This window comes from Cupressus sempervirens, chromosome 3, assembly GCF_028749045.1.
Source record: "Cupressus sempervirens isolate cs-2001-9-10 chromosome 3, ASM2874904v1, whole genome shotgun sequence".
Taxonomy (NCBI): domain Eukaryota; kingdom Viridiplantae; phylum Streptophyta; class Pinopsida; order Cupressales; family Cupressaceae; genus Cupressus; species Cupressus sempervirens.
The window spans coordinates 1,017,253,934-1,017,264,429 of record NC_143120.1 but is presented as its reverse complement, the minus strand read 5'-3'; positions in this window follow the sequence as shown (position 1 = coordinate 1,017,264,429).

Genomic DNA, 10,496 nt, shown 5'->3' with positions numbered 1-10,496 from the left:
GTTAGATACAACCACTTAAAATGTTGTACATATTGCCTCGATTCATAAGATGACCTGATCTAATCGACTCATCAAAGTTTGTTTCTGTTATCTAAGAATGTTAGATTCATTTTCAATGTTTCAATGCCTATAGGTCAAACTTGTTCCTTTTCTATGAATTTAGGCTTGAATGTCGACACTCCCCAATCTAAGGAGCTACTTATTACACATAGGATGAAAAATTAGGTAAGTTCATTGATATTTATTTGATGGATAGACACTTGTGGTAAATGATATCTCTTGGATATTAGAATACTCTATTTTAATTTTGGTATCATCTTCATTACATTTATATTGCCAAATATATCTATGTCATATCCAAAAATGTTGTTCATCATCACAATTGTTCTTCCTATTTTAATTATTCCTCCAAACTCCATAATATTAAATTTGAACTCAATGTTTATTATAACCAAGTTGTCCATATATACAAAATTTGGTTATAATAATATTAATTTCTTCCATTTGCATAGTTAGATTTGTTCTTACCAACATATATGACTTGGAGCTTAGGAGGAGTTTAACATTTAAAGCTACACCAATGCCAAGTTTCTACCATGAAGCATCGCTGCCAAAAGTTGAGCTAAAGAAGATAGTTATGCAAGGTTATTTAGTTGTTTTGAAGAAACATAGTGTGTGGGCTATTCTATGCTATAATTACTAAAACAATCTATAGTATTTAGTAATGCTTTTCACTTTATCAGTTAGTGATGAATTCTCTTAGTAATGTTCATCATCTGCAACCTCTAACAAGCCAACTATGGGTAATGCTTATATTTAAACATGTACTTTATATACAGTAGTGAAATCTTATTGTGTGATGCATCTAGTTTCTATTCAAATTGCTCTCTATCATTTGGCACAATATAGATTGGACATTTTTATTTAGTTGTCACATTAATGGTCCATTGACAAGTTCTCTTTAATATGTCTACCAATGTGGATGCAATGAATATCAAATAGAAAATGATTTGTAGGTTTTTATTACAAGAGTTTAGTAATTTGGTTATCAACACATTTTCCATATTTTTCCACCTACTAAGGATGATGCCTTGTTAGTGATGACTATGAAGATCACCATAAAAAGGATTAGTGCAATGCTTCTCCAAATCTATCTTTAAAATAATAAAGAATAATAGTATTTTTCTATTTTTATGGTAAGTTGAGGATCCTTAAGCATAAAGTTTGATCAAGATTTATGATTTGCAGATACCTCCTAGTTGTGCTAAATCACCTAAGCTGGGGCATAATAAAGGAAGTTACTGTTTGATTTACATATGGCTATTTATGTTCTACTATTATTTTGTCTTAAGTCAGAGCTTTGTAATACTGCTACCAATACCTGTATTATTGTTACCATTATTTCTTAGATGTTTAGCATCTTCAACTATAATCAAGGCACCACTAGTTTCATTATAGTGTACTCAAAATCAATAGTACACTATAGTATTCTATCTCTAATCTATTGATTGTGATTATTATATTAATCTAAGATTCTTCCTAACATGGTTTCATCTTTTGTCCCTTTTACATTGAGAGTAGTTGTACTAACAATCTTATTCTTACTAGTGAAGCCTTTTGACATCAATGGCAATTCTTCCATCACCAATAAAAAGGAATAAAATATTTAATTTATTGCAATGCCCACCTCCATTATAGTGAAGGATAATTGTATTCACTCAATGCTTGAGCCTTCTTGAGCATTGTGGATTTTCTTCCTTCAAATATTAATAGGAGATAGGCCTAATTTTCCTAAGCTTTTTATGCATCCTAGTGAACCCTATTTTCCATCTTACGTTTTGGTGAACCTAATGTATCTTATTTTGACAGGTAGAAATGTATGTAGGATGTCTCAAATCAATGATTCAACACCAATCTTGAATGTATCTTTGCATAAGAAAAGCTTGGATGAATATGGATAGAGAAATCTTCAACAAGAGGGTTCCATAATGATTGAATCGAATACATGGGAAGATTGGAGTTTTTTCGCTTTGCTAGGGTTTTTCTTGCTTCATGCGAACTTGCAATTTTTTTTTGTGTACGGCCTTTCACTTGCCTTCCCCTTCTGTCAGCACTTGTCATACCACATTTACTGCAGGAGCTTTAGGTTAGGATATAATGGCTCTAGCCAGCGGTGAACCAGTTGTTTTTGGTGTTCACGTTGCTGCTTCGGACTACCATGGCGCCGCCACCGAACAAACGCCCGCGCAAGTTTGTCCTGAAGGTTTTCCACGAGGTAAGTTTGATATTGTCCTTCCTTTGCAAGAATTTGATGCCGCATGTGACTGGTTAGAAAAACATACCTTGATAGGGTATTTTGTTGGTAGGACCCCACCTGAAGCTATGCTCAGAGAATGGGTTAACAAAAGCTGGACCCCGCACGACATCTGCCTTGACACTGTGCAAAACCTTACCGAAGGTTTTTTTTTTATTTCGCTTCGCTAACCTGTCACAAGCTGACATGGTTTTTACCAACGGCCCTTGGTCTATGCATTCCTCTCTACTTTTTTTTCAGAAATGGTCCCGAGACTTCTCTGTCTCGGACGATAAAAAGCTTAGGGTTCCTTTTTGGATTGAATTCCCAGGTCTACCCTTGCCCTGCTGGCCTTTTATTGAGTCTATTGCCCAAGCCCTTGGTAAAGTTGTTACCAAGGAGCCATAAATTTTTTTTAATGCTCACCCTCAGTGGCGTGTTTGCATTGAAGTTGATCTTTCTAAAGATCTCAAGGATTCGGTGGAAATCCAGATTGGCACTCAAACCTTCACACAGAAGGTGCTTTACTTGAGCCTACCTAACACCTATTATAGGTTCCAGTCTACAGAACACAAGATCAGGGATTTCCCTTTGGCCATGCCTAGGGTCAAACCCTAGCTTAAAGCGACGCCTGTCAAACAGGTCAAAGGAAAAAAAGAAGAATGGGTTACTGTTGGGTGTAAAGGCAAGCCTGCCTTGAATCCTTTGGCCCCCAAGCCATCCTATGAAGTCGTAACCATGATTCCTCCTGCTTCCATCGAAGTATTAGCGCCTGCTAGCGTAGAGACACCAGCAGCTTCTATTGTGCCAGTTTCAGTTCCGCAGGTTTCAAACCCTGCTGGCTCGCAGGGGATTAAGGCAGCTGCCAGGACCTCGTCCTTGGCTGGGGCTCATTCCCCTCTTGTAGTTTCTTTCATAGTACCACCAGCAACAAGGCATTCTCACAGTCCTCTTGGATGTGCAGAGATATCAGGGGTTAAATGGCAGTCTGTAAGTCTAGAGGATTTCCCGTCTGACTTTCACCCAATTTCTACCTTTTTGCAGAATAGTTACTCCTCTTTCGAGGATGAGGATGATATGGAAGAGTTTCCATGAACTTCCTCTCTTGGAATGTTTGAGGTCTTACAAACCTCCCTAGAAAATTCTATGTCTGGGATACCCATCATAGACTTGGGAATTTAGATTTTCTTTGCCTGCAAGAAGTTAAGATTTCTGGTTTCATGCTTTCTGTTGCATGTCGTGTCATTTGACAGGATAGTGTCATGTTTTCTTCTCAGCTTGAAGCTGGCTGAGGTGGTGTAGTTACTCTCCTGTCACCTCACCTTCATTCTGCTATTATTTCGCACGGTTTTGACCCCACACACTGTATTATTTGGCTTTTTCTTTCCATCAACAATCATTCTTTTGGAGTCATTAATGTTTATGCCTCCAATGATGCTATGGAAAGGGCACAAATGTGGGTTTGGCTTGCTAACAACTTGCCGCTGGCTACTTGGTTCTTGTGTGGGGACTTCAATATGGTTGAAGTGGCCTCTAACAAAGATGACATTCTGCCTTTCCATTGGACAGCTAGGGAAAGACAAGCTTGGTTTCACATGCATCATAAATTGGGCCTCTTTGATCCCAATACTAGCCGCCATCATGATAATGGGGCTTGGCACACTTGGTCCAATTTTCAAGCTGGTCCTGACCACATATTGAAATGTCTTGATCATGCTATGATCTTAGTGCAATCTTTTTTTTATTTTTCTGAAGATCGTGATCTACCTATCATTCCCCTAATAGATGTGACATTGTCAGACCACTATCCCATTTATTTTGGCATTTCTTAGCAAACAGATGTCCCCAAAGTGGTTAAGTCTCAATTCTTCCTCAACACGTCTGTGCTATTGCATGCCTCCACTATCTCCCACATACAACGTGTCTGGAATTTCGAACCACGTCCACATTCCCATCAAGGTTGGATTCAATGGTGGAATGATGCCATTACTAGAACGGCTCATTTTTTGCACATCTATGGGTGTCAGCTGGAAATTTTCAAAAAATGATCTTATGAAGCCAACACCCTTGCCCTCAAAAAAGCCTCTGAAGTGCTCACCTTCAACCCTTTTGATGTGGATCTACAACTTCAGCTTGCCAAGCTTTGCCATGAAAAACAAATTGCCGATAACTATGCTGCCCGAGGAGCTCAAATCAAAGCCTGTCTCCACTGGTTGGAGGTTGGCAAAAATGCCTCGAAGGAGTTCTTCCAGGCTCTCCGAGCCCATCATACCAATATTGGGATTAAAAAGATAAAATAGGGAACTGATGTTCTTTCCAATCTGCTAGACATCCTGCAAGCTTTTGTTCTTCAATATGAGAATGTTTTTGCTTCACAGGGCCATTCGGTTGCTCAAGAGGAGGCTCTCAAAAAGTGTATTTTTGTTACTCCAAACCGCCTCACGGTTGAGCAATGCACTTTTTGTGAGAAACTTCTTCCATGGCGGATGAAAAATCCCCTGGGTGTGATGGATTTCCCTATGAATTTTACAAACAACTTTGGGAGAAAATTGGTCCTGATCTGCACAAAGTCTATCTTGAAGCATACCATTCTAAAAGCTTAGGAGCAATCATAAATAAAGGCAATATTAAATTCATACCTAAAGTTGGTGATCTTGAAGACATTTACAACTGGAGGCCCATCACCCTCCTCAATGTGTCTTATAAGATCATTGCTAAGGCACTCTCTCTCAAAATTCGCCATATGCTTCCTCTAATTGTGCAGCCTGAACAAACTGGCTTCATCAAATCTAGGTATATTCTTGACAAAATCATTGTTGTCTAGGAAGGTATGGAATGGGCCCGTAAGTCCAAGCAGCAGGCTATCTTTTTAAAGATAGATTTTGATAAAGCCTATGATCGCATTGAATGGCCTTTCATTTTGGCTATGCTTCAGGCTCTGGGTTTTCGTCCCAATTTCTTTCAGTTCATGGAGATGCTCTTTGATGATGCTAATGCTTGCATCACCATCAATAATTCACAATCTGAAGCTTTTGGACATTTTTTTTCCATTAGACAAGGTTGTCCATTAGCTCCTACGCTTTATGTCCTTGCTGCTGAAGGCTTTGGTTATTTACTTGCTCACTCTGTGTCTTCTGGGCTGGTCCATGGCATTTCCTTGCCTAATTCTTCCTCCCGATTAGTCAATGGTCATTTTGCTGATGATTCTTTTCTCACTCTTCTTAAAGATGAAGAAAACATCAAAAATGCATCAGATTGTCTTGACACTTTTTGTCAAGCCTCTGGCTCTGCCATTCAATGGCATAAAACGCTTTGTTACCGACAGTCTTTTTTGCCAGCTCCACCTTGGCTCAGCCAATTCCAATGGAAATGGGTTACTCATGGAGAAATTTTTTTCTTTCTTGGCATTTCCTTTGCTTTCTAGGCTTCCCTTGTAGAACTTTGGAATGTTGTTCTTACAAAGATTACCAAAAAGCTTGATTATTGGATCACTAAGTCGCTTTCTCTTGCTGGTAAATTCTAGATTTGTTCTAAGATTTTGGCTGCCACCCATGTGTTCTATTCTTCTTTTTGGGCTCTCTCCAAAGCTTCATACCTCAAATTAGAACGTTTGCTCAGAGATTTTCTTTGGGCATCTGGTTCTGACCATCATGGTTTTCACAGAGTTGCTTGGGATTTTTGTTGTCTCCCGAGGAAATCTGGGGGTCTCGGCCTGCTTTCCACTCAGAAGCAGGGTCTTGCCCTCTATGCTAAATGGATTATCAGAGCTATTTCTAGAGATGAAGCTTGGAAAATTCTTGTCAGACATTGCATCTCTTCAGGCTTCCTTGCTAATAGACTGGCCTGGAAGGGAATTAGTTTTTAGACCCTTCTCACTATGTGAGAACTAGTGGTCATACAGGGCTCCTTCATTATAAAGAGCATCTAGAAAGCCTGGGAAGCTGTTAAACCTTGGCTTCATTGGGCTGGTAATGAGTTCTGCAATGGGCTATCCTTAAATCAGCAGAACATTTGGTGGTCTCCCCTATTTGCCTTCTAGGGTATTCCTCTTGCCAAGACTCAAGGTGCCAGTGCTCTGCGTTTCTATAAACATGGCATTCACACTACTAAAGATATTTTTTCAAGAGTCACCATGAATTTCAAGTCTTGGGAGGATATGCAAGTTCAATACCACCTTGTTCGTGTTGATCGTCAGACTTATGAGCTTCTGTTGTCTTCCATCCCTGTGCACTTACTTCATAAAGTGGGGATTCAGTCTGTTCGACCTTGGTGGTATGATTGGAAGTGGTTTCCTGCCACTCCATTTACCAATTATAAGCCCAATATGGGATATAGATGGCTTTCGCTTCACCTTCCAATGGTAGACACGCTTAATCAACGGTGGCATTTGCATTCTTCACTTTCTCAATGGAGAAAATGGTTCGAGACCATTTGGAGTGCCATTACAGAACCTAAGATTGCTCACTTTGCTTGGTGCCTTGCTTTCCAAGGTCTTCCCCTGGGGCCTCGGCTCAAGCACATTGGGGTTCCTGACTCCAGATGCCCTTTCTGTGGCCAACTTGAGTCCTTTTTGCATATTTTTTGATTTTTCAAACGTGCTCAAAATTATTGGCACTGGATCCATGATTTTTTCAAGCCTTTCAGGCCCGAACCTTTTTCATGGCACATGATACTTCTGGGTGATTCCCCAGATTTCCTCAAAAGTTTTCCCAGATTTGGCATACCTTCAGGATGGAAATTTTGTTTTCTCTATGGAAAGATAGGAATGCAGTTTTATTCACTCATAGTTTTTTGGATGTTAACATTGCAATGTACACTAAGGCATGCATTTGTAACAATTTCATTATGCAGATACAAGTGCAAGCTAATAAAGTTGCACTGGAGGTTGTCCACTTACAAGAATTGTTAAACCACTGGGGCAATGCTCCTTGTACCATTGTCAGAGTGCCTCTGGATGCCTCAGCTGATGCTTCCTCATCCCATGGTCGCCATTCCAGACGCCAGTCCTCTGGCCACCATTCACACACGCCACACTCCCAGGGTTCCCGCCATCACTCTCCCAACGGTGGTCATGGTGGTTGGAGGCACTGCTCAGCTTCCCCACCATGTGGTGGTTCTGGCTAGTCCCTGGCTCCACCCCTAGGTGGGCTTCTGGCTTGTCTTTGGCTCCTCCCCCTGGATGGGCGCACTCTTGCAAGTTTCCCTGGCTGGCCATGGTAATTTCTCCTCCGTGGCCAGACAAGAAGGATGCGGAGACTGCAACTACCCTAGATCCTATGTATGCTGTTGACAGCTGGACTGTTCCTAGTCTGCCTCATAATCGCACTCATGTGTGGGGATTTCCTGATAAAAATGATCCTCCTCCCTCTGCTGGTACTGCCTTGGCAACATGAGGTTGTTCTAAATATTTTTTTTGATGAATAGTTTATAGTTGCTGGCTGCGGGCATGTTATTTGCTCTGGCTTCGGCCGATTGAACTCATTCACGGGGTGATCCTGTATCCCCCGGCCCTTTTTTGTGAATTTTAATCTAAGGAAATTTTATTAATTGAAAAGGACTATTCATCAAAAAAAAAAATTTGATTGAATCCTTCAATGACTAACAATGGATTTCCTTGATGAATCTTGAATACCTGAATGCTTGATCAATAGTAGAACTTCAATTCATGTCGGTGGATGCACTTCATAAAAGGTAGATAATAAATTTGATCATAGATAGTGGATGTCAAAATGATGGAAGAAGGCTTCCTTATATGGAGATCTAGGGCATTGACTCCTAGAGAAGGTCGACATGGGAGCATTAAATCCCAATTTACCTTAAACCCTAGAAATGGACCTATATTAAATGTAATTTAAGATTCTACCATTTCAAAACCTAAAATAGTCAACCTGGAAGCCAGAAAAGAAACTTTTTGATGCCCAAGATTCTAAAACTTCCAAAAATTGAAAAATGAAGCTAAGGTTAGGGACAAGATTGGCCTTGCCCTAGGTTAGGGTCAAGGTCATCCTTGATCTAGGTTAGGTTTGAGGTCGACCTTGATCTAAAAGGTCATCCTTTATCTAGAAGTCAAAGTTCTTAGTTTCATAGAGAAAATTATTAGAAATAGGCCAAAAATAGAGGGAGAAGTAGACTAGGGGGAAAACAACAAGATCTATGCAAAGGCCCACTCAAGCTACTTAACATGGCCCTAGACCACTTACTCAGAGGGCTAAACACTCTAAATAGAGAAGTGCTTCCATTTTAAGATGATACATTTAGCCCCCACTTTAGCAAGAGTATGGACTCAATGCAAACTCTTGGTAAAGTAGATCGTAATGAAAATACAATCTTATTAAAATCAAAGGGACAAAGAGATCCTCAAGCCCCTAGAGACTTAAGTCTTTGTCAACTCTAAGATCACAATAAGAGAGACATATCTAGAAAAAGAGAAAAGGAAAAGGAGTGTGATTATCTCACCCAATAAGAAAATGATGTCTCATTGTGAACCATGCAAGCAAACTACACAACTAGAAAGATGGAATTGAACCACCTAGTGAATGTGGCTACTCACTAGTCAACCCATCAAGGATTCACCCTCATGAATATTCTATTCTATAATAGTAAAACCAAAAAGAAAAAGAGATCCAATCTTAAGGACACCTTCAACCTTAAGGGATCAAAAATATACTTTAAACTAGAGGGATTAAGAGATTCCAAAATATAAATTCATGCTTTAAGGATTACTCAATAATCAAAAGGGGAGAAAAAGTATCTTAAAAAATTGTGTGTGTGTGTGTGTGTGTGTGTGTGTGTGTGTGAGATAAGTGAGTAGAGCATATGGCCCTATTTTAAAGTCATTGCTAACACATTAACAAGAGCAATGGTTTTGACAAAAACATAAACAACTCCACTGATTATATTTCCACTATAAGATGCCCCCAGAAAAAGATAACTCAATGGAAAAAGCACATAAACATACAATAAACACATAAGGGATCTACCTACTATGGGGTCAGTATGATCATAAGATAATATATATGATATTATTGCAAATGAATTAACATCATTCCCCAAAAAAAGTAGAACTACAATAAAAAAGGAGGAAAGATCACATAAGAGATATAAAGGAGAAACTTTTTGGACCAAGACCTAGAGACCAAAAAGAATCAATGCTACCAAGTTGCAGATCCAAGTAGACTACACAAGTTAACATGTATGAACAATAGAAAAAGTACAACATATGGAAGAATAGAATTACATATAGAGGAATAACACAACATGTCAATTATTTTATCACCTAGCACTAACAGAGTAACACAAATTGTATAAAAAAATTTAACAACATTTAGCAAATACGTTACGAGAGAAGCACAATACAATAAAAAAAACACACAACAAAGACTACCATGAAGAACAATAAAATCAAATGTGCCGCCTACTCTCCCCATCTCATTCTTTTTCATTTAGGGAAGATGGGTAACTTGCAAGAGGGACTACATCCAACACAGTAGGAATGATAGCCAGTTCCAAACAAGGATCCTCTTGAGAATCATAGTGTTCAATACTAGGTGTAAGTATCAATTGTGAGGAAATAATATTAAGTAAATAAATGTCAAATTCAATAGTTTCATATTCATCATTAACATCATTAGTATCATCAAGAGTATCTTTGTCATCTAGATTAATCAAAATAAGATCTAAGATACAAATAGAGTCATTAGAATCATGTAGCTTAACATCATTATTATTAATAACTTCTTATAACACATCATGCATAGTTGTATCCAAAGAAGGTAAAGATTATTGAATAAGAAAATTATGAGCTTTATCTTAAGCATTATGCTTTTTACTACATTTGTTAGCAGATCAATTACATTTTGTTTTACTTAAAATTTATTGAGATCTAGGAGGAACAATTATAGGATCCTTCATAGGTTCTATAGAAGGATTAATAGGATTATCAAAAGATTGACAAGCAACATGAGGAGCTTGATTAACAGATGTAGAAACCATAGATAAAGGAGGTATGGAAGGTGTAGGAAAAAGATCATGATTACGATCCATAGGAGGTAAACTTAACTCAAGAATCTTATGATGCTTATAGACTTGATATTATAAAAAAAAGGTGATGGGTTCAAAAAGGACATGAATTAGGTAATGAAGGCCAAAAGAATTCAATGATAGTAGAATCCATGGGCCTAGAAGTATGATATAAACTATGATT